Below are 25,050 nucleotides of genomic sequence, written 5' to 3' on the forward strand. Positions count from 1 at the left end.
AGGGAGAATGGCCTTTATTTACTCTCATCGGACGAAAGTTAAAGCAATGAAAAAAGGTATGCGAGGTCTCACTAAAGTTATGCCAAGAATCAGAGGTTTTAGTTATGCAAAGGCTTAAGAAATTGAGGGTTTCTTTTGAAAGAAAGCAAAGGGGTGGGATTCTCTCTTTCAAGAACAAAGTGTTGATGCTGAGATTGAATCGGTGGACTTCTACGACACCTAAATTGGCGCCTGCCCCGGAGCAATACTTGAGCCATTAATGGGTTAGCACCGGCGCTACGTAGAACACGAGCGATTCCAATGAAAAACGGTGTCCGATTCGCCGGGGTCGGGATTGATACTCGAGAGGCTGACAAGCTACAGTCGCATATTAGCACTCCGCTCCCCACACACACTCATTCCAGCCAACAAGATGGCAGCACGGAGAGTGGCACTCCGGTTTGCAGATGCGGAGTAGGAGAGTTTGGTGGGTGCCGGTGAGGAGAGGCGGGCCGCCCTGTTCTCCAGGTGGGAGAGAGGCTGCCACCCACCACTTCAGACTGAGCGTGGGCGCAGGTGGCAGAGACCGTGAGCACCGTGCGTATACCAGCAATGAGGAGGACACAGACACTGAAGAAAGCCCCCAAAAGTCAGCCTGAAACACCCCGGAATACCAGTCTGGCAATAATACTGACATCCCATCACAGCTGTCTTCAACACCCTCCACCATCCCAGAGACGCTTACCTTAGTTGGGCACCTTAGCAGAGAGGCTCCTGGGGCACTATCCGGTGCACACCACACACGTGCTGCGATATATCAGGTGGAGGCTGCACGATCGCAGGGACTAGTTTTGAGCTTCTGGAAAGGGTGGTCCCATCGATAGTGATGCAGTCACAAAGCTAAGGACATGAGAGGTTGTCAGCAACCATCCAGCGCCTGCAGGTGCAGTTGGAGGAGTCCAACAAGCTGCAGGGGCAGGAGTCAGTGCCAACAATGTGTGCCAGCCAGATCAACACCGGTGGTATCCGCGGGGGCGTAGGTATCTTCTCTGGGTCAGGATGTCCAAGGCCTGGAAAACTCTGTGCGAACGGTGGCCAAGGCACAAGACAAGGCTATCCTGTCACAGGCAGCCATGTACCAGAGTCACCTGGACATTGCAGCAGTGCTCCAGAGCTTAGCCTAGTCAAAGCGAGTCATGGCTGAGGGCATTGGCAGCATTGCCAAGGGGCTGGCTGACCTGAGCCAGTCACAGAGGGACATGGCACAGTCACTGTGTGAATGTGGCACAGTATCAGAGGACCTGTGCTCCATGACCTTGTGTCAAGATGGGGGGGCCTCAGGGATTGGTTCTAATCGCTCCCCCGGCCGAAGGAGTAGCCCGGGGGTCATCGGGCAGTCTGAGGGAGGAGGAGGTGATGGGGCACATGCCGGTGACTCCCGCAGGGGAGGTGCCGGAACACCACCGCACCTCGAACTCCTTCCCCTCCTGTCCCTGGTGCATCTGATAGGCAGCGGGCTGAACAGGGTGCATGACACTACCTGGGACATCTGAGACCATTCAGGGACAGGAAGATGGCCGCCAAAGGGGACCCATGTCACAGAGCGGGAACCAGAGGAGGACGCCACCATTCCCGATGTACCACATGGGAATCCACATAGACGTGGCGTTACGGTCCGTAAGGCCAGAAAGGTTCATTGACATGGGTGCAACGCACAGTATAGCGTTAGGGGCTAGGACACAAACCTGTACAGAAATGGTCACAATAAACATCTGTTCAAAACATTGCAACAAGCCTCGGTGCTCTGTCAGAAGGGTGTGAGGGATGGGCTGGGCTGGCTGCAGAGAGGTGTTGGTGGGGGGGGGGAGAGGGGTGATGGGCAGGGGCTTGGGGTGGGTGCAGGCCAGGGACGCCAGTTCAACCACCACTCACTGCCCCAGTACCCGCGCCACTCCCATCCCTCTCCACCCCAAACCCTCCCCCACCGTTCTCACCTCCGCCACCCCAAGGGTTCAATGGGACCATGTGATAGAGTGGCCAGTTCGCATACAGTGAACAGCCAGGCAGACGGTGGAAAGTACTTCCGTGGCAGGAGTCAGACATTGTCAAACGATGCATTCCAGAGTAGATCAATTTCAGCCTCCATCCCATGCACCAGATCAGCTGTTACTGCGAACCCAGAGTCCGCACCCCGTAGTGAGGGAGGTCGGAATCACGAAGGGGGTTACAAGGGGGGGAGGTGGCACAAGTGAGGGTGGTCATGGGAGGGTGGGAGCTGGTTTCCGTGCCCCTGGCCAGGCCCCCACCCGCCCCCCGCCTAGTTCGTGAACCTGGAGGCAATTAGGGTGGCATGTGCGTGCTGGCCCTGGTGAACACATTGTATGTCTTCTTCTGCTTGCCCAGACCCCAGTTCCTGCCCATCCTCACCCTCCCCTGCCAGGGGCTGGTTTAGCACAGTGGGATAAATAGCTGGTTTGCAATGCAGAACAACGCCAGCAGCGCGGGTACAATTCCCGTACCAGCCTCCCCGAACAGGCGCCGGAATGTGGCGACTAGGGGCTTTTCACAGTAACTTCATTGAAGTCTACTTGTGACAATAAGCGATTATATTATCCTCCTCGTCGGACGAGGCCTGGCGTTCATCTCCCTTCTCCAGCTTGTCACCCCTCTGCTGCGTGATGTAGTGGAGGACGCAGCAGGCCACCACAACGTGGGAGACCCTCCTAGTGCTACACTGGAGGGCTCCTGCAGAGCAGTCCAGGCACCTGAACGCATCTTCAGGATGCCGAAGCACCGCTCGATCACACCCCTGGTCGCGGCATGGGAGCCATTGTAGTGGGTCTCCTTATCGGTCTGTGGCCTCCGGATAGGCGTCATCAGCCTCGACCGCAGCGGATAACCCCTCACCTGGGGATGCAGTTGGAAGGTATCAGGAACCGTCGAGTATGCCAGGATGAAGGCGTCATGCACACTGCCCATGTTTCGGACGCAGACATGCATGATGGGCAGCTCATAGTCACACACCAGCTGCACGTTCATTGATTTGTGAAGACCGGCCTCTTTGTGAAATCTTGTCACATGCAAATTGGTTGCTGCATTTTTCTTTTTAAGAAAAGTCTTTAAAGTCCATGAAGTAATCCACCATATGTGAATCTTTTGGGGACATCCTGTAGGTGTAAAAAGGCCCTCCTTTAAGCAAGTGTTTTGTTTCTATGTAACTCTATATAATTTAAAATATAAGTGCTCTATAAGTGTTGCACTTGAATTCAGTATAATTAATATTTCATACCCTTTCGTGAGCATATTAAACTCTCGAGGTAATTTATTAGACAGGTGCCCTGTTACCATTGCGCACATGTGCTAGAATTGTTATTGCTAGAATTGTTGTACATGCAGCGGACCAGGATTGCATACAACTTTTTCAATCTGCAAATTTATTCATAGTCAAACGTCATGCTCAATCAATTTAACTTACCTTCCATAAATTAATTGATTATTTTCCAATTGACGAACAGGAGTTCATGCCCCCCCCGCCCCCGCCCCCGCTCCACCCAACCCCCCTTCTCCCAACCCCTGAAGTTAAGTGTGCAATTGCAGCTCTTCCAATATATTCCTCGGCCTGATCCCCTGCCTGCTCCCTCTGTTAACCTCTCCCTACCCTCTGCTCGCTGCCCTCAGCCTAATCCAATCTGCTGACTCGCCTGCTCAGGCTATGTGATGGCTCTCTCTCTCTCTCTCTCCCACATCTCGCTTTCTATTCTTTCCGTTCTCTTTCCAGACGCCAATCCTCTGTTGCCCGGGAGACACAAATCCCAGCTCCTCTGCAAACAACGGCGCCCCACACAATCCAACCCCCGCTCTGTTCGGCGTTCTGCTTTGTCATTGTATTCTGTTCGTGTTTAATATGCGGTGCAACTGTATACAGTACACTTGGGGAATCTGGGGCGAGATTCTCCGACCCCCCGCCGGGTCGGAGAATCGCCGAGGGCTGGCGTGAATCCCACCCCCGCCGGTTGGCGAATTCTCCACCACCGGATATTCGGCGGGGGCGGGAATTGCGCCCCCGCCGGTTGGCGGGCGACCCCCCGCAATTCTCCGGCCCGGATGGGCCGAAGTCCCACCGCTAAAATGCCTGTCCCGTCGGCGTAGATTAAACCACCAACCTTACCGGCGGGACAAGGCGGCACGGGCGGGCTCCGGGGTCCTGGGGGGGGCGCGGGGCGATCTGGCCCCGGGGGGTGCCCCCACGGTGGCCTGGCCCGCGATCGGGGCCCACCGATCCACAGGCGGGCCTGCGCCGTGGGCGCACTCTTTCCCTTCTGCCTTCGCCACGGTCTCCACCATGGCGGAGGCGGAAGAGACTCCCTCCACTGCGCATGCGCGGGAATGCCGTCAGCGGCCGCTGACGCTCCCGCGCATGCGCCGCCCGGAGATGTCATTTCCGCGCCAGCTGGCGGGGCACCAAAGGCCTTTTCCGCCAGCTGGCGCGGCGGAAATTCATCCGGCGTGGGCCTAGCCCCTTAAGGTTGGGGCTCAGCCCCCAAAGATGCGGAGCATCCCGCACCTTTGGGGCGGCGCGATGCCCGACTGATTTGCGCTGTTTTGGGCGCCAGTCGGCGGACATCGCGCCGTTTCCGGAGAATTTCGCCCCTGAGCTCCAAGTGATCTTCGTCACTGTGCTGAAGTAAAGGTATTTTCGAAATAGTTGATGTACCGTCAATTACCACGAGACGAGAATGGTGAAACAACCGAGGCTTTATTGCACAAGATGTTGTGCCTCCCGCAGCTGGAACCAGAATGAAATCAGCGCAGGAGAGCATACACTTTTAAATGCCACCTGCTGGGTGGAGCCAGCAGGCGGGGATTTACCGTCGTACCTGTAATATATGGGCAGTGCCGTAATACATAAAATATACCACTAGTGGTGTCTACCACATTCACCCCCTGTTAAAAAAAAGTCCGGCGGAGGGACGAAAACAATACAAATTAAGTCTGTCGGGGGCTCTATGGAAATTGAGGTTGGAAAAAGAGCGCAGGAGGGAAAGGGGCCTCACACGTAGGGAGGTCAAAGGATAAACGGGGGAAGCCGAGGTCAGCCAGAGTTAGCTGACTCCCGGAAGCAATATGGGGGGAGCAATCAAGCCAGAGGGGAATCTAGCGGAGGGGGGGGGGGGAGGGGGATTAACTGGGTTGCTGCTGCTGAGGGTAAAGGGGAGCTGATACGAGACGAGGTGGTCGGGACGGGAGGGCGCCGTCTGGGGGACAGACGGGTGCGTGGGACCTGGGTGAGGAGCTGGCTTAAAAAAGGGGATGGCTAGTCGACGAGGGTGGGGGGGGTGAATAGCCCCCCAACCCGACTGATCACGTGGAATGTAAGAGGTTTAAATGGGCCTCCCGAAAAGGTGGTGCCGACCTTGAAGATCTGGGGGCAGTGGAGACGACACAGGGGAGTGACGGGTGCCTCGGTGTGGTCCCCGATAAGGAATAACCACAGGTTCGTCCCGGGGAGGACAGATGGGGGATTTCAATGTTGGCAGCGAGCAGGAATTAGGAAGCTGAAGGACCTGTTTGTGGACGGGACGTTTGCGAGTTTGGGAGCATTGGAAGAAAAATATAAGTTGCCACCAGGGAATGCTTTCCGATTCATGCAAGTGAGGGCATTTACGAGGCAACAGGTGAGGGAATTTCCGCAGCTCCCAACGCAAGGGATCCAGGATAGAGTGATTTTGGGGGCATGGGTTGGAGAAGGTAAAGTGTCGGAAATATACAGGGAGATGAGAGACGAGGGGGAGATGATGGTAGAGGAGCTGAAGGGAAAATGGGAAGAGGAGCTGGAGGAAGAGATTGAGGAGGGGCTGTGGGCAGATGCCCTAAGCAGGATAAATTCCTCGTCCTCATGTGCCAGGCTTAGCCTAATTCAATTTAAGGTTCTACACAGGGCGCATATGACGGGAGCAAGACTGAGCAGGTTTTTTGGGGTGGAGGATAAGTGTGGGAGGTGCTCGGGAAGCTCTGCGAACCACACCCACATGTTCTGGTCGTGTCCGGCACTGCATGAGTTCTGGGAGGGTGTGGCAAGAGTGGTCTCAAAGGTGGTGGGAGTCCGGGTCAAACCAACCTGGGGGTTAGCTATATTTGGGGTTGCAGAAGAACCGGGAGTGCAGGAGACGAAAGAGGCCGACGTTCTGGCCTTTGCGTCCCTAGTAGCCCGGCGAAGGATTCTACTCATGTGGAAAGAAGCGAAGCCCCCGGGCTTGGAAGCCTGGATAAACGACATGGCAGGGTTCATAAGACTGGAGCGAATAAAATATGCGTTAAGAGGATCGGCTCAGGGGTTCACCAGGCGGTGGCAACCGTTCCTTGACTATCTCGCGGAACGATAATGGAAAAACAGAAAAGACAGCAGCAGCAACCCAGGGGGGGGGGGGGGGGGTGCGGGGGTATTATCCTGTGTTTTTGTTTTTTGCCAGTTGTTGATTTTTGCTCTTTGTTTATTTCTCCTTTTTTTTTTCATTTGTTGTTAGTTTAATATATTATTTAAATAACATTTAATGCATATCCCTTTATTAAGTTGTAAAAACGGAAAATCTCTGTTTGAAAAATGTCAATAAAATACATTTTTAAAAAAAAGTCTGTCGGGGCTTTGACCCTCCGCCGCGATCGCCTCAGTCCCGGTGGTGATGTGGGCGCCGACGTGGTCACCTGCAGCTCCGGGAGCGTGTTGTCCTCGTCTTCGTCACCCCTGAGTGAATCCAGTGGGAGGACGGATCCCGCTGGGGTGGGGGCTGCGGTGAGGTTCGCTGGAGGGAGGGTGGGTGGCGCAGGGGTGAATGAGTCAACTGGGAGTGGGGGGGGGGGGGGCGGTGTCAGGTCGGGGGTCGTGGGTGGGGACCCAGCGGGTGCCAGGTCCCGGAGGGAGACTGTGTCTTGGCGCCCGTCGGGGTGTGCCACGTAGGCGTACTGCGGGTTTGCATGTAAGAGGTGGACTTTTTCGACCAAGCGGTCCGATTTATGGCTCCGCATAGGCGTCCAGAGGAGGACGGGTCCAGGAACTGTCAGCCATGTTGGGAGCGAGACCCCGGAGGTGGACCTCCTGGGGAAGGCAAACACACGTTCGTGAGGGGTCTCATTGGTGGCGGTGCAGAGGAGCGAGTGGATGGAGTGGAGCGTGTCGAGGAGGACCTCCTGCCAGCGGGAGACCGGGAGATTTTTTGACCGCAGGGCCAGCAGGACGGCCTTCCAGACCGTCCCGTTCTCCTTCACCACCTGCCCACTTCCCCGGGGGTTGTAGCTGGTCGTCCTGCTCGAGGCGATGCTCTTGCTGAGCAGGAACTGACGCAGCTCATCGCCCATGAACGAGGATCCCCGATCGCTATGGATGTAGGTGGTGTCATGCAAGAGTGCCTTTAAGACATGGATGTTTAAGCAATGTACCTTTAAGAAAACAGTGATGTCATAGAGTGGGTGGAGCTCAGCTCAGGTCAGCCATTTTGCAGTTTGGTTTTGCAATTTAAAACGTGCATGGCTGGTTTTGCTGAGAGCAGTTTAAAAGTGCCTGACTGTTTTGCTGTGAGCAGTTTAAAAGTAGAAAGCCAGTTTGAGACAGCAGCTTGAGAAGTTCTGGTTTGCTGTGAGTGCTTGAAGGGAGAAAGCCAGGTTTGAGAAAGCAGCTTGGGGTGTGTCTGTGTGTTTCCAGAGAGTTTGCAGGAAGAAAGCAAGGTGCTGGAGCTGAAGTCACCCAAGCTAATATATCTCTACCATTCTACAGAAAAAATATATATCCTTTAACCTGATGTGATACTGTTTAAAGGTGTTAAGTCTCTTGGAAGTTTGAAGGAACATTTTAAGGAGTTATTTACTGTTGCAATATTTTCTGAGTTATCTTTGAAGTAAGGGGTGTTAAGAGAGCCAATGTTTATTTAAGATGTTAAGTTGAGTTCATGGAATAAACAGTGTTTTGTGTTTAAAAACCCACGTGTCCATAATTGTAATACCACACCTAGGGAAAAAGCCGTGTGCTAGGAAAAGCAACAAATCCATTAAAGGGTGAGGTTGGTTGAACTCCATGATACATTTTGGGGTTCTGAAAACACCTCGCCCATAACAGTGGGGAAACCGAACAGAGTGAAGCTGCTGTACAGGGATTTGAATACCATGGCAGAAGTCATGTCGGGGCACGGGATGGCGAAAGGGAACAGGGAGTACTCATCAATAACGTTGAGGAAGTATACGTTGCGGTCGGTGGAGGGGAGGGGCCCTTTGAAGTCCATGCTGAGGCGTTCAAAGGAACGGGAGGCCTTCACCAGATGCGCTCAATCTGGGGGGTAGAAGTGCAGCTTGCACTCTGCGCAGCCTTGGCAGTCTCTGGTGTCGGTCCTGACCTCCAAAATGGAGTAGGGCAGATTGCGGGCCTTGACAAAATGGAAGAACCGGGTGACCCCCGGGTGGCAGAGGTCATAGTGGAGAGCCCGACTCCGCTTGTGCACATGTACCGTGGGATAGGGCATCAGGGGGCTCGTTGAGCTTCCCCGGGCGATACAAGATCTCATAATTATAGGTGGAGAGCTCAATCCCCCACCTCAAAATCTTGTCATTTTTGATCTTGCCCCGCTGTGTATTATTAAACATGAAGGCAACCGACCGTTGGTCAGTGAGGAGAGTGAATCTCCTGCCGGCCAGGTAATGCCTCCAATGTCGCACAGCTTCAACGATAGCTTGGGCCTCCTTTTCGACAGAGGAGTACCGAAATTTGGAAGCATGGAGGGTGCGAGAAAAGAAGGCCACGGGTCTGCCCGCCTGGTTGAGGGTGGCGGCCAGAGCCATGTCCGATGCATCGCTCTCCACCTGAAGGGGGAGGGACTCGTCGACCGCTTGCATCGTGGCCTTGGCGATGTCCTCCTTGATGTGGTTGAAGGCCTGGCGGGCCTCAGCCGTCAGGGGAAAAACTGTGGACTTGATGAGTGGGCGGGCCTTGTCCGCATAATTAGGGACCCACTGGGCGTAATATGAGAAAAACCCCAGGCATTGTTTCAGGGCCTTGGGGCAGTGGGGGAGAGGGAGTTCCTGGAGGGGGTGCATGCGGTCGGGGTCGGGCCCTAGGACTCCATTTTCCACTACGTAGCCAAGGATGGCTAAGCGGTTGTTGCGAAACATGCATTTCTCCTTATTATATGTGAGGTTAAGGAGTTTGGCAGTATGGAGGAATTTTTGGAGGTTTGCGTCGTGGTCCTGCTGATTGTGGCCGCAGATGGTGACATTATCTAGGTACGGGAAGGTGGCCCGCAGCCCGTACTGGTCAACCATTCGGCCCATCTCACGCTGGAAGACCAAGACTCCATTGGTGATGCCGAAGGGAACTCTGAGGAAGTAATAGAGGCGGCCATCTGCTTCGAAGGCAGTGTATTGGCCGTCCTCTAGGCGGATGGGGAGCTGCTGATAGGTGGACTTCAAGTCAACTGTAGAGAAGACTCGATACTGCGCAATCTGATTGACCATGTCAGATATGCATGGGAAGGGGTACGCATCGAGCTACGTGTACCAGTTGATGGTCTGACTGTAGTCAATGACCATCCTGTGCTTCTCCCCAGTCTTCACCACCACTACTTGAGCTCTCCAGGGGCTGTTACTGGCCTAAATGATCACCTCCCGCAGAAGCCGTTGGACCTCCGACCTGATGAAAGTCCTGTCCTGGGCACTGTACCATCTGCTCCTAGTGGCGATGGGTTTGCAGTCCGGGGTGAGGTTCGCAAACAGAGAAGGTGGATTGACCTTAAGGGTCGTGAGGCTGCAGACGGTGAGGGGGGGCAGGGGACCGCCAAATTTCAAACTAAGGCTTTGGAGATTGAAAATCCAGGCCGAGCAACAGGGCAGCGCAGAGGTGGGGGAGGACGTAGAGCCTGAAGTTGCTGAACTCTACGCCCTGGCCGGTGAGGGTCGCGATACTGTACCCCTGGATTTCAACAGAATGGGATCCGGAGGCCAAGAAGATTTTCTGGGTGACGGGGTGTACCGGGAGGGAGCAGCGCCTTACTATAGCAGGGTGGATGAAACTCTCTGTGCTCCCGGAGTCAAAGAGGCAGGTCGTCTGGTGCCCGTTGATCTTTACCGTCGTCGTAGTGGTCGCGAGGTTACGGGGCCGAGGCTGATCCAGGGTGATGGAGGCGAGCTGCGGAAGATGTTGGGAGGTCCCAGGCTGATCAGCGGTGGCGGAGGTATCAGTAGGCAGCGAACGGCCAGACGAGCTGGGGTCCTGAGGCGCGGTCCAAAATGGCGCTGAAGATGGCGGTGCCTACGGGGCTCACATGGCGGGTGGCATCAAAGATGGTGGTGTCCACGGGCCGCACATGGCCTGCGGTGTAGAAGATGGCGGGGCCCCTGGGTCGCACGTGGGGGGTGTAGAAATGCCGGGCCTGGAAACAGCGGCGACCGACCGGGCCTGGCAAACAGAAACAAAGTGTCCTTTCTTCCCACACCCATTGCAGGTCGCGCTCCGCGCCGGGCAGCGCTGCCTTGGATGTTTGCTTTGTCCACAAAAATAATACTTGGGCCCCCCTGAGTTGGCTGGCTGCCGCGCGGCGCAGGCTTGCGGTGAGCTGGAGTCGGCAGCTGGTGGGGCCCACGATTCCCACGAGGGTGCCACGCGGTCGGGGGTGTAGGATTCCAGGTTACAGGAGACCACTTCTAGTGAATTAACAAGCTGCCTAGTCTCCGCAAGATCGTGCTTACCCCCTTCCAGTAGTCGCTGGCGAACGTACGTAGACTGCATGCCCGTGACATAAGCGTCTCTGATTAAAAGTTTGGTGTGTTGGACTGCCGAAACTGCCTGGCAGTCACAGTTCCTACCGAGGATCTGTAGGGCCCGCAAGAAATCATCCAGAGTCTTCCCGAGGAGTTGCCGTCTCGTGGCCAGGAGGTGCCTGGCGTACACTTGGTTCACCAGTTTAACGTAATGTCCCTTTAGGAGGGTCATCGCTTCTGAGTAGGTGGACGCATCCTGGATGAGGAGGAAAATTTCAGGGCTCATCCGCGAGTAGAGGACTTGGAGCTTCTGTGAGTCTGAGGGTTCTTCAGCGGCTGCTCTGAGGTAGCCTTCGAAGCAGGCTAGCCAGTGGTCGAAGGTGGACGTGGCGTTGGCTGCGTGAGGGCTCAGCTGCAGACGATCAGGCTTGATTAGGAGATCCATCTTTTAAAATCTTGTGCAATAAATTGATATATATTCAATTACCACGAGACGAGAATGGTGAAACAATCGAGGCTTTATTGCACAGGATGTTGTGCCTCCTGCAGCTGGAACCAGAATGGGAGCAGCACAGGAGAGCTTACACTTTTATACGCCGCTTGCTGGGAGGAGCCAGCAGGCAGGGATTTACCGTCGCACCTGTAATACACAGGCAGTGCCGTAATACATACAATATACCACTAGTGGTGTCTACCACAGTCGTCAAGTTAAACTATTCATATGTTGCTATCACAGAAAAAGTTAATGACAGACGAAAAATACAAATCAACATTGAGGTACAAAATGACTTTAACCTTTGCCAGGAAGTGCATCAGACTACCTTCGTTTTAAAAAGTCCTTCCGTGGGTTGTAACTGTTTCAACAAGTACAGCTTGTGTTTGTATAACTATTATCAATGTAGAAAATGTGCCGAGGCACTTCACAAAAGATTCATCAGTCAAGACTGAATGCAGAGTTCTATGAGGGATGCGGAAGGATAACTGAAAACGTGGTTAAAGAAGTTGGTTTAGAGAGGGAGAGTTGGGGACATTTATGGAGCAAGTTCTGGGGCCCTGGGTGACAGAAGCAACAGTGGCCAACAGATAGGGAGTGAAAGCAAATTTCACAACAGGGCAGAATCTGAGATTTACAGAGTTCTGAGGGGGGCGGTATTGGGATGGGAAGAGGTTCCTGAAATAGGGAGGGGCAAAGCTATGAAGGGATACAAATATGAGAGTGGGGATTTTAAATTGGAGGTGGTGGAGAACTGGGAATGGATAACAGTCGAAGGTGATGGATGAGTAGGACTTGGTGCAGGATCTGATATGGATGACAGGTTTGGATAAACTGGATTCGGAAGGGTGGAGAATTGGAGGCCAGTCAAAAATATGTTAATATAATCTTATCTGGAGATGACATAGGCATGAATAAAATCTTCAGAGGCAGGCAGGGTACAGGCGGCTGATGTGATGGAGGGGTGAGTAAATTGGTGCTCTCTGTAATGGAGAGGATATCGGGTTCGAAGTTCAGCTTGGTGCCAAACAGAATGCCAGGGTTACAAACAGTAACCCCATGTCTGCAGATGATGTTGCCAAGCGGCAGCATGTGGTTGAAGATGAATAAGGATGAGAAGCTCTGGGGAAGCAGGCCTCTTACAGCCTCACCTCCATGAATTTTCTTTTGTTTTGCGCTTTTAACTTTTTTTAATGATGGAGCATTATAGTACAAATATTTTTCAGATTCTTGGAGTCCTGAAGGCCATTCGTACCGAAGGCTGTTGTGACCTGCAGGTTGGACAAGCTGCCAAAGTCCAGTAGCTTCAGCATCTCCTTGGTACCACCTCAATCATCTCCTGATCCCGAGCGGAAACCTCTGGGACATAGTTATCCCTCCCCTCCCACTCGTCTTCCTGCAGTTTGATGGAGATGCCTCTGACAGGCCCACTCTGAATACGCTTCATTAAATGTGTCACATACCCTGCAATTGTGTTGCAAAGTTTCTTGCTGGGGATGATGGCAATCTCCTCGCAGACCCTCTTGTTGGTGTGGAAGTCATTGCCAAAGCGGGTGTAATACTTTTTGGTGATCACTCGGGCTGCTTTCTTGACCGTCTTAGTCCTGACACGACCCATCTTGGATGTCGACTCAGAGAAGAGAGCAGTCTCCGTCCTTGAATTTTTATTAAAAATTGTTGCAAGAATTTGGTGTTAATCATTTTAAACTGTTACTGATAGATAAATAAATTAACTAAGTTAGAATCCATAATCATGTTCTTGAATAGAATTTGGGAAATGGTTCACTGCAAACAGTGAACTCAAAGAAAATTATTGCTGTATTGTGGCCATCTGGGATGGCCACGTCCCGATTACAAAATGGACACTTGCAAAGACTGCAGGGAAAATTGGACAATGCTAAGAAACAAGCAAGTTCTGTTGTTGATTAGAACCTTAAACGCTCAGACAGGACAGAAACTACCAAACGATTTACATACTAATGAGCCATCTCCGGGGACAAAAGGGAAACATTTAGATACACAATGTTAGGACAGACGCCCCTGAGCCAGGAGAAGCTAAGACAAAGCAGACTGACAGTCACCAGGACACGCCCAGCGATCAGGGAACCACCCCTCTATTGGAGGAAAATCAATACCGATGATTGGGAAAGACCCAATTAGTTGAGGCCAAGTTCAAGCCCCCCCCCCCAAAAGAGCACAAAGCCCTTTTGAGTATAAAAGGTATCCCCCAAGGGAGAACGCTCTCCTTTGGTTTTGGCTCTCAGCGAAGAGAGAGACCAGCCTAGCAGCTACAGCAGACCAAGTAAGTTCCAAGTCAACGCACGCTACGAGATAGACGCTCCTAGTTGCTACCCTATAAACAGCTCAACCCAGCAGCCTCAGAACCGAGCAACGGCCATTGTTCCTCTGACTGAGTGGGCGCCCAAAGCTAAGTATAGGCTTTAGTAATAGTGGTAGTTTAGTTTGTAGAGTTTATGCATGAGTAGATTTGACTGTGTGTAAATAAATGAGCATTGCTTTTGAACTTACTAACTGGTGTATCGAGTCATTGATCAGTATTCGGTTCTGAACCTTGTGGCGGTGTCGAAGGATACCTGGCGACTCTTGAGCAAACGTGATTAAATAGAGCCAAATTAAGAACCAACCAAAAGTTAGCAACATTTACTGGCGACATCTGTTGGGACTCGACTTAGAAGAGGCCTAACCACTCCGAGAGAACCCAAAATTTGAATTGAGAATCCAATTGGGAACAGAAAGAAAAACCACAAGCGTCAAAACAGTACTGATCAAGCCTCTGAGATTCGGAAGTGTGTTAATGCATGCGTACTAACAGGGATATAAGGTAAACCTGAGAGATTTTGTTGCGTAAAACTGTTGGGAGTTTTGTAGGCCGGAAATTAGCATAAGCCGTACCCGTGTTTACATCATCGCTTTATCACCCCCTGTTCCAAATTCAGTAGAGATCCTAGTAGAGAGAATGGCAATGAAGGCAATGGAACGCCTTATGAACCCCGAGGTATTCGAGGTTGCAGCGACCAGTAGAGTAGGACAGTGTCCCGTTTGGGTAGAAGAGATCAGGAAATATCTCAAAGAGAAAGGATGGCCCCTTTGGAGTGAATTCTGTGATAATGAGGAAACAGGACCCGGGGGTATAGGACATACTTGGTGGGAGAACATGTCAGAGATTCACAAGAAGAGCTTAGGGAAAGCTCGCAAGCCGATGGCAATTGTGTCCTGTTTGGCACAATTGCGAGGCACAGAGGAGGTCATTAGGACGCTCCGTAGAGAGATAGAGGAGAGAGACAGAACCAGTGAGGTAGACGTGAGTGAGGTAGAGAAAGAGAATCGCGATCTGAAAGAGCAGTTAGCAGCAAGAGACAGAGAGGTGGATGATGCCAAGAGGGCACATCAGTCTTGTCTCGCGCATTTGAACAGCTTTCAGACACAATACGATAAGGCCTACCAGGACACGCAACGTGCGGTCTTGGTAAGGCAAGAAACAGAACAGCAAGTTGAGAAATTGCAAAAACAGTGCAACGATTTAAAAGCAGCCTTACAAGCACTCCATACTTCCACAACGGAACAAAGGCAGAGCTCCGTAGACCATGCAAAGTGCCGGAAGCAAATTGCAGAATTGCAATCTCTGCTGTCCGTGCAAAATAGCTCTCAGAGTACATTCGGAATCTAATTAGATCAAGAAAACGGCACCGATTGGTAGGAATTGAACGAGACTGCCCATAGATACGTACATGGGACATGTATGCAGGAAAAACCCCAGAAAAGGAAAGTGCCCCAACCCCCAACCGAACAGGCAGAACACCCCCCCATAAATCCTGTAACCACACACCGCAGGGCCGCAGGAGAAGGAGAAGCAGACTTCCTTTACACATCCCCGTTAACCGTGACCCAATTACGGGATGCGTGTGGAAAAATTACACCATTCCTTCCCACTTCAGACCCCCACCAATTTTTCGCGAAAGTCAGACAACAGGCAACCATTTACGGCCTGGACGAAAAGGAGCACGTGAAGCTCACAGTTTTAAGCCTCGACCCTTCAGTCGTAGCAGCCCTTCCCGACCCACAGAATGCAGGAGGAGGCACACTCCAAGAGATGCACACAGCGATCCTTGATGCGATCGGCTTTAACAGAGGAGACCCCGTAGAAGGCCTAAATAAGTGTAGGCAAAAGAAGACAAAGCACCCCACAGCGTTTGCTGGACGTTTGTGGATTCACTTTATCGCAGTTTTTGGAGAGTTAGCCCGTGCCCATTTGTCCCTAGATAATATGGCCAAATGGACCCGAATTCTAGTCTCCCACGCCACAGGAGCAGGATGAAAAGCTTGTGCAAATTATGACCCCTCAGATGAGGCCCATAATGAAAAATGGGTTTTGAAGAGATTGTTCCGCGCTTGGGAGCAATCAATTGCAGGCAAAACCGCATTTTTTTTAAAAAAAGATATTTTATTGAAATTTTTTTCTAACCAACATTTTTCCCTCTTACAAAACAAACGGAACAATAACAAAATAGAAATTTTTAACAATACACAAGTAACAAAACCCCATTATCTATGACCTATACTAAACTAAACCCCCCCCCCTTCCCCCTGGGTTGCTGCTGCTGGTCATCTGTCTTCCCTCTAACGTTCCCCTAGGTAGTCGCGAAATGGCTGCCACCGCCTGGTGAACCCTTGAGCCGATCCTCTCAGGGCAAACGTTATCTGCTCCAGTTTAATAAACCCCGCCATATCGTTTACCCAGGCCTCCAGTCCGTGGGGTTTCGCCTCCTTCCACATAAGTAGGATCCTGCGCCGGGCTACGAGGGACGCAAAGGCCACGACATCGGCCTCTTTCGCCTCCTGCACTCCCGGCTCTTCCGCAACTCCAAATAGAGCTAACCCCCAGCTTGGTTTGACCTGGGCATTCACCACCTGCGAGATCACTCCCGTCACTCCCTTCCAATATCCTTCCAGTGCCGGGCACGCCCAAAACATATGTGCGTGGTTTGCCGGGCTCCCGCCACACCTCCCACATCTGTTCTCCACTCCAAAGAACTTGCTCAATCTTGCCCCTGTTATGTGTGCTCTATGTAGCACCTTAAATTGAATCAGGCTAAGCCTGGCGCATGAGGAAGAGGAGTTTACCCTGCTTAGGGCATCAGCCCACATACCCTCTTCTATCTCCTCCCCTAATTCTTCTTCCCACTTTCCCTTTAGTTCTCCCACCGACTCCTCCCCCTCTTCCCTCATCTCTCTGTAAATCTCTGACACCTTGCCCTCTCCGACCCACACCCCTGAAAGCACCCTGTCCTGTATCCCCTGTGTCGGGAGCAACGGAAATTCCCTCACCTGTTGTCTAGTAAACGCCCTCACCTGCATATATCTCAAGAAATTTCCCCGGGGTAACTTATACTTTTCCTCCAATGCTCCCAAGCTCGCAAAAGTCCCATCTATGAATAAATCTCCCACCTTCCTAATTCCCAACTGGTACCAGCTCTGAAATCCTCCATCCATTCTTCCTGGGGCGAACCTATGGTTGTTCCTGATTGGGGACCCCACCAGGGCTCCCCGCACCCCTCTCTGTCGCCTCCACTGTCCCCATATGTTCAGTGTTGCCGCCACCACCGGGTTCGTGGTAAACTTTTTAGGTGAGAGCGGTAGCGGTGCCGTCACCAGCGCCTCTAAACTCGTCCCTTTACAGGACTTTCTCTCCACAGTCTTTTCCACGCCGCTCCCTCACCCTCCATCATCCATCTACGTATCATTGCCACATTGGCGGCCCAATAATAATCTCCCAAGTTCGGTAGTGCCAGTCCTCCTCTATCCCTACTACGCTGAAGAAACCCCCTCCTTACTCTCGGAACTTTCCCTGCCCACACAAAGCTCATGATGCTCCTATCTATTTTATTAAAAAAGGTCCTGGTGATTAATATAGGGAGACATTGAAATACAAATAAGAACCTCGGGAGGACCATCATCTTAATTGCTTGCACCCTACCCGCCAGCGATAAAGACTGCATGTCCCACCTCTTGAAGTCCTCCTCCATTTGTTCTACCAGCCGTGTCAGATTAAGTCTGTGCAAGGTTCCCCAGCTCCTAGTGATCTGAATCCCCAGGTATCGGAAGTTTCTTTCCACTTTCCTTAGCGGTAAGCCTTCTATCTCTCTACTCTGGTCCCCTGGATGTATCACAAATAATTCACTCTTCCCCATGTTTAGCCTATACCCCGAGAATTCCCCGAACCTCCTCAAAATTCGCATAACCTCTATCATCCCCCCCGCTGGGTCCGACACGTATAACAGTAGGTCATCCGCGTATAACGAGACTCGGTGTTCTTCTCCCGCTCTAATCACCCCTCTCCATTTCCTGGAGTCTCTCAACGCCATGGCCAGCGGTTCAATTGCCAACGCAAATAACAATGGAGACAGCGGGCATCCCTGTCTTGTTCCCCTATATAATCGGAAATACTCCAATCTATGTCGACCTGTAACTACGCTTGCCGTTGGTGCCCCATAAAGAAGTCTAACCCAGCGAATAAACCCGTTCCCAAACCCAAACCTCCTTAACACTTCCCATAAATACTCCCACTCCATCCTATCAAATGCCTTCTCTGCGTCCATTGCCGCCACTATCTCTGCCTCCCCCTCCACTGGGGGCATCATTATCACCCCTAATAGTCGTCGCACGTTAACATTCAGTTGTCTCCCTTTTACGAACCCTGTCTGGTCTTCGTGCACCACCCCTGGGACACAGTCCTCTATCCTCGATGCCAGTACCTTTGCCAGCAACTTGGCGTCCACGTTCAATAGTGAAATAGGTCTATACGACCCGCACTGCAACGGATCTTTGTCTCTCTTCAAAATTAGCGATATCGTCGCCTCCGACATCGTCGGGGGTAGAGTCCCCCCTTCCCTGGCCTCATTGAACGTCCTCGCCATCAACGGGGCCATCAAGTCCACATATTTTCTGTAGTATTCCACCGGGAACCCGTCCGGCCCCGGAGCCTTCCCTGCTTGCATGCTTCCCAGTCCCTTAATAACCTCGTCCACCTCAACCAGCGCCCCCAGGCCTGCCACCTCCTGCTCCTCCACTTTCGGGAACCTCAATTGGTCCAGGAACTGCCGCATCCCCTCGTCTCCCTCTGGGGGTTGAGACCTATACAGTTCCTCATAAAAGGTCTTAAACACCTCATTTATCTTTCCTGCCCTTCGCACAGTGTCTCCCCTTTCATCCCTAATTCCTCCTATCTCCCTCACTGCTGCCCTCTTTCGCAGTTGGTGCGCCAACAGGCGACTAGCCTTTTCCCCATATTCATACCTCCTCCCCTATGCCTTCCTCCACAGTACCTCCGCCTTTCTGGTGGTCAGAAGGTCAAACTCGGTCTGGAGTCGTCTCCTCTCCCTGTACAGCTCCTCCTCCGGGGTCTCTGCAAATTCCCTGTCCACCCTTAAAATCTCCCCCAGTAGTCTATCCCTTTCCTTGGCCTCTGTTTTCCTTTTGTGGGCCCCAATAGGGATCAGCTCTCCTCTGACCACCGCTTTTAGTGCTTCCCAGACCACTCCCACAGGGACCTCGCCGTCGTCATTGACCTCCAGGTATCTCTCAATACACCCCCTCACTCTTGCACACACTCCCTCATCCGCCATCAGTCCCACATCTAATCGCCAGAGTGTTCTCTGCTCCCTGTCCTCTCCTACTTCCAGATCCACCCAATGTGGGGCATGATCCGAAACCGCTATGGCTGAGTATTCAGCTTCTTCCACCCTAGAGATCAACGACCTTCCTAAAACAAAAAAATCTATCCGGGAGTACACTTTATGGACATGGGAGAAGAAGGAATACTCCCTAGCCCTAGGCCTAAGAAATCGCCACGGATCCACTCCCCCCATTTGGTCCATAAACCCCTTAAGTACCTTGGCCGCTGCCGGCCTTCTTCCGGTCCTTGAGCTGGATCTATCTAGCCCCGGGTCCAGCACCGTATTAAAGTCCCCTCCTAAAATCAAATTTCCTGCCTCCAGGTCCGGTATGCGCCCCAGCATCCGTCTCATGAATCCCGCATCGTCCCAATTTGGGGCATACACATTAACCAACACGACCTCCATTCCCTCCAGCCTACCACTCACCATTACATATCTACCTCCGCTATCTGCTACGATGTTCTTTGCTTCAAATGCTACCCGTTTCCCCACCAAAATGGCCACCCCTCTGTTCTTTGCGTCCAGTCCTGAGTGGAACACCTGTCCCACCCATCCTTTCCTTAGCCTCTCTTGGTCCGCCACCTCTAGGTGCGTCTCTTGGAGCATAACCACGTCTGCCCTTAGTCTTTTCAAATGCGCGAGCGCTCGAACCCTTTTTATCGGTCCATTCAGGCCTCTCACGTTCCACGTGATCAGCCTCACTAGGGGGCTACCTGCCCCCCTACCGTGTTGACTAGCCATTACCTTCTCTAGGCCAGTCCCATATCCCACCTCCGCGCTCCCGCTCGCTCCCCCAGCGTCGCACACCGTCCCCGACCACCCACTCTTTAGCCATTTCCTTTTGGATTTCCGCAGCAGCAACCCAGGTGTCCCCCCCCCCTCCCCCCGCTAGATCCCTATCTAGCTTGATTGCTCCCCCCATATCACTATATCACTTCCGTAAGTCAGCTGACTTCAACTGACCCCGGCTACTCCTGCTCACTCCTCGACCCCCCCGGTGTGAGGGAACTGCCATCCGCCTTGCGCCTGTTTTCCCGCCTTATTCTTTCTGGCGCGGGAACATCCCTTTACCTGACCCGCCTCTTATGGCACAGCTCCCTTTCCCCTCCCCCTCCCCTTCCCCATTCTCCGACTATGTCCCGTCTTTCCCCCCTCACCGGCGCCCACATTTTCCCAGTGTCTCCCCCCTTCCCTGTTTACTTCTCGAATAACTTTCACCATAACATTATCAAAAACAATAACAATAACAATTCCCTGCAGCATCAGTCCCTCAGTTCCGGTCCAGTTTCTCTTTGTTGATGAAGGACCATGCTTCCTCCGCCGTCTCGAAATAATAGTGTCTCCCCTGATACGTGACCCATAGTCTTGCCAGCTGCAGCATCCCAAACTTCACCTTCCTTTTGTGCAAAACCTCTTTGGCTCGGTTGAAGCTCGCCCTCCTTCTCGCCACCTCCGCACTCCAGTCCTGGTATATCCGTACCACAGCATTCTCCCATCTGCTACTCCGCACCTTTTTAGCCCATCTCAGGACCTCTTCTCTGTCCTTAAGGCGGTAGAATCGCACGATTATCACCCTCGGTGGTTCTCCCGCTTTTGGTCTTCTCGCCAGGATCCGATTTGCCCACTCCACCTCCATGGGGCCCGCAGGGGCCTCAGCACCCATCAGTGAGCTCAGCATCTTACTTGCGTACGCTCCACAGTCCACTCCTTCCATACCCTCAGGGAGACCTAGTATCCTAAGGTTCTTCCTTCGCGCTCCGTTTTCAAGGGCCTCAATCCTGTCAGCACACTTTTTATGAAGTGCCTCGTGCGTCCGGGTCTGAACCGCCAGGCCCAGGACCTCGTCCTCCATATCTGACACCTTCTGCTCCACCACGCGGAGCTCAGTCTCCTGGGTCTTTAAAGTCTCCTTAAGCCCCTCAATTGCCTGCAACATCGGGGTCAGTACCTCCTTCTTCAGCAGGTCCACGCACCGTCTCACTACTTCATCCTGCTCAGGCCCCCATGTCGCCTGCGATTTCTCCGCCGCCATTTTGTTCTCCACTCCCTCTGACCTTGTGGTCGAAGATTCTTCGGGCTGCAGCCGCCGCCGCCGGTTTTTCCTTTCGCCGTTCGGGGGGGACTCCCTTCCCACACGCCCCACACCGGGTTATTCGACCGGCAAAATCCCCGTTGGGGCTCTTAAAAGAGCCCGAAGATCCGTCGGAGCTGGAGCCGCCGAAACGTGCGGCTAGCTCATCCTCGCCGCAACCGGAAGTCCTCGCAAAACCGCATTTATAACACCCGATGAAGAGCAGGTAAAAATGAAACCATTAAAGGCACACCAGAACCCCGCATGGGCAAATGAGGGCAGCCAACCCCAGCCAAAACCTCAAGAATGTTAAAATTGTGGACAGCTAGGACATTTTGCACAAGAGTGCAACGCGCCCCAGAAGCAGCAGAGAAACCAACAGACAGGCACCCTAAACAAGAATAGGGCAAAGCCGATCCATAGCGTTAGCGCCCCTTCAGAGAGTACAGACATGAACGGCACCGACTGACGGTGTTCGGGCTCTCCAACTTGGGTCTGCGACACCCTTTGGGACAAGTCCGGTAGACCGGTAGTAGCAGGCAAAGTTTGGGGCCAACCCGTGGAATTTCTTTGGGACACAGGAGGGTCCCGCACCACACTCAATTCCTCCACGATGTTCCAGCGAGACACGTGGCCCACAACAGACACCATTACACTCAGCGGCTTTACAGGCCATTTACAACAGGGACACATCACAGCCCCTACAGCAATACAGATAGGGAACATCGCAACCAAACACCTTGTAGTTTTAGTTGATCTGACCCAGACAGCAGAACATATCCTTGGGATCGATTTCATGAGCTCCCATAACCTTTCTTTCGACCCAGTGAACAAGTGTGTTTGGAAAATGGCAAAGGCAGCATGAGCCCCCGTCACGCTCACAGTAGGAGAAGACGTAAATAGGATTAGTTCAGTAGGAGACTTCTGGTTCAACCCTCGAGCCATTAGTGCAGACAAACAGGTTAGGGGAGTCCTGCAGGAACACAAAGCAGCATTTGCACAGCACAAGCACGACTGTGGCAGTTTGACCGGCTTTGTGAACATTACAGGTCCCGACCCTAAACCCCACAAGCAGTACGGAATTCCCCAGTCAGGAAACCGGATGGATCATGGCGACTGACCATTGATTACCGGGAACTGAACAAAGTAACCCTAGCAGCAGCCCCCACTGTAGCCACAAGTCCCGAGACCATGCTCAAACAGGGACTCCAGTCAAAAAAAATTTGGATTTGGACATTAGTAATGGCTTCTAGTCCATTCCATTGGCTAAAGCGTGCCAGTACAAATTCGCCTTTACATTCCAAGAGCAACAATATACGTGGACGTGCCTTCCACAAGGCTTCCACAACTCCCCCTCCATTTTCCACCGACAGCTGGCAAATGGATTAGCAAAATTTTCCCGCCCCAACTGTCTGGTCCAGTATGTAGACGACTTGTTACTACAGACAGACACAAAGGGAGAGCACATTTCACTTCTCACCGAACACCTAGCACTCCTAAAAGAAATTGGTTGTAAAGTCAATCCCAAGAAGGCCCAGATTCTGAAAGAAAAAGTGATTTACTTGGGAACAGTGATCACTCATGGTAAACGCGAGATCAAGTACAAAAGAATTGACTCGATCGTCAAATTGCCCCTTCCCCACAATGTCTCAGCCCTCCGGTCATTTTTAGGACTAGTTGGTTACTGCCTAAACCATATTGACGGTTTCGCCACTAAAGCAGCTCCCCTTTCCGAACTTCTCAAGAAACAGGCACCTTGTGAATGGCTTCCACAGATGACGTGGACGCTTTAAAAAGAGCACTCAGCACAGCCCCCGCGCTACAGGTCCCAGATCCACATTCCCCGTACGCTATCGAGTCCTCCAGGAACGCCATGACCAGTTACGCCTCACACATGTTAGACCCCGTAGAGCAAGGATTTTCTGCCTGTGAAATGCACCTGCTCGCAGTTTTTGGGGCAGTACAATACTTCGCCTACATTACAGGACTCAACCCCATCACCATCCTCACAGAACACACACCGACACAGCTATTGTTAGACGGCCGACTTAAAGATGGCACAGTCAGCCAAATCCGTGCAGCCCGTTGGACCCTTCTTTTACAGGGACGGGACATCACGGTAAAGAGAATCAAAACCCACACATTCCTTGCCGATAATTTGCAGTATGCAGGCACCCCTCACGAATGTGAGACCATCACCACTAAACAAAACACAGGCCCATTTATTCCCAAAACACCCCCCAGGAGAACAGGTAGTACACCCCAGAGACCCCAGCCCACAGACACGTGCGCACCCATGAGGATTTATGTGGATGGCTCATCCACAGTGTTAAACGGAGAGAGAATGACCGGTTGCGGTATATATGTGGAAGACGCGCAGGGACGCGCCTTAGATGAAATTTCCTTGAAGTTGCCAGGCTCGCAGGCAGCAGAGCTGGCAGCATTTGCATACATTGTAGACCACCCAGACTCGTTCCCGACCCCAGCAGACATCTATTCAGACAGCTTGTATGTCTGCAATAGTTTGACAGAGTTCCTACCACTCTGGGAAACAAGAGGATTTGTTTCCGCGGACGGTAAACCCCTACCCTCAGCCCCATTACTCTGCCATATCTTAGAGACAGCGAAGGATAGGAAATACGGCATAATTAAGGTTCGCAGTCATTACTGTTCTTCCCCCCCAGTAACGTTAAAGCAGATGCCCTAGCGAAGGCAGGCTCCAGGCATGGTTATTTCTGGAACCCCCCCCCCCCCCTCCCCGAAAGCACCCCAGTACACGCAGTTCAGGTCTCACAGACCAACATTCAGGATTTATCAAAGGCCTAGAAAGAGGGCGAGAAACTCAGGGAAGTTTTAACGGGAACCTTCCCGGCCCCTACGACAAGTTTAGAAACGCAATCACCACACATGACGGTGTGATTTTGAAGGATGGCATTTATATAGTCCCCAGCCAGGACAGGAACCAGATCATTTATCATGGACACCAAGGAATTGAACCCACCCTAGCCCACCTCAGACCACTTTGCTGGTGGCCTGATTTAAAAACCGATGTCACACACTACGTAGAGAATTGTTTAATCTGTGCCCAGAACAATCCGGACAGATATGCTAAAAAGGCTCAACTTAGCCACCCCTTCACCAGGCCCCACTCCCAGCGAATCTGAGCATGATTCATAGACCCATTTGAAATCACTTATATCAAAGCCCCTGACCCAGACCCACCGCCCAACGATTACGGATTGAAGCACAGTAGCTCCAACCTCGACACACGATTCTGGCACCGAGACAATTCGTTCAGGCTCATCCGGAATGATGAGATGGACCCCAATTCGCCCCAAGCAGCTTTAGCACGGTTACTACAGTCAAGAGTTTGGCAGCCGGGAGAAGATGATGACTTAGAGTCTGACTCCCACCAAACCAATCCCTTTGCGACCCTGTTCGCTATTGAGCAGTGAGGTGTCCAGATGATGGAGAAAAAAAGGAACCGATGGAGAGATACGGTGTCCTTTCTGATGGAACCTGCACCATGTTTGTTGAATGTTTGTTCGTTAGTGTTATCGTTAAGTGTTGTGTGTAAACTCGGAAAGTTTTTTCACGGCCGCACGTCACCGTCCCCTTTGACGCCCAATGGCTGTTAGAGGAACTAGTTTGTCCCCAGAAACTTGTTTATGGAACAAGTTTGTCCCAGGCAATAGTTCAGAGGAACTAGTTTGTCACCAGAACCTTGTTAAAGGTACAAGTTTGTCCAAGACAATAGTTCAGAGGAACTAGTCTGTCAACAGAACCCGATTCATAGTTGCTCTCCTAATTCGAGAGGCAGCCCCCCACGACGACCGCATTCTTACCCGTTCTTGCCGGTTGCTCAGGCAGTGGAGAAACGGCATTGGTCCCCGCCCTGCCTGAGGACACCCCCTCTTGTCAGCTACGCTGGGGTAGAGCACGTACGGCATTGATCACCGTCCTACCCGGGGATTCCACTCAGTTCTTACCCGCTGTGGCCCATACGCACCCCATTTTGGCTCATTACATTCAAAATTATTTTGTTTGGATTTGGCAACTCTTAGGTTGCTTCCCTA

The 25,050-nt window shown here is 52.2% G+C and overlaps 1 protein-coding gene and 1 pseudogene across 1 annotated transcript in view; one reads left to right on the plus strand and one right to left on the minus strand.

Annotated features, from left to right (window-relative positions):
- Positions 1–25,050, plus strand: part of dhx32a (DEAH (Asp-Glu-Ala-His) box polypeptide 32a) — an 81,537-nt gene that overhangs the window by 5,384 nt on the left and 51,103 nt on the right. The window lies entirely within an intron of this gene.
- On the minus strand, positions 12,432–12,834 carry LOC140392434 (small ribosomal subunit protein eS17-like; annotated as a pseudogene).

This window comes from Scyliorhinus torazame, chromosome 16 (genome assembly GCF_047496885.1).
Source record: "Scyliorhinus torazame isolate Kashiwa2021f chromosome 16, sScyTor2.1, whole genome shotgun sequence".
Lineage (NCBI taxonomy): Eukaryota > Metazoa > Chordata > Chondrichthyes > Carcharhiniformes > Scyliorhinidae > Scyliorhinus > Scyliorhinus torazame.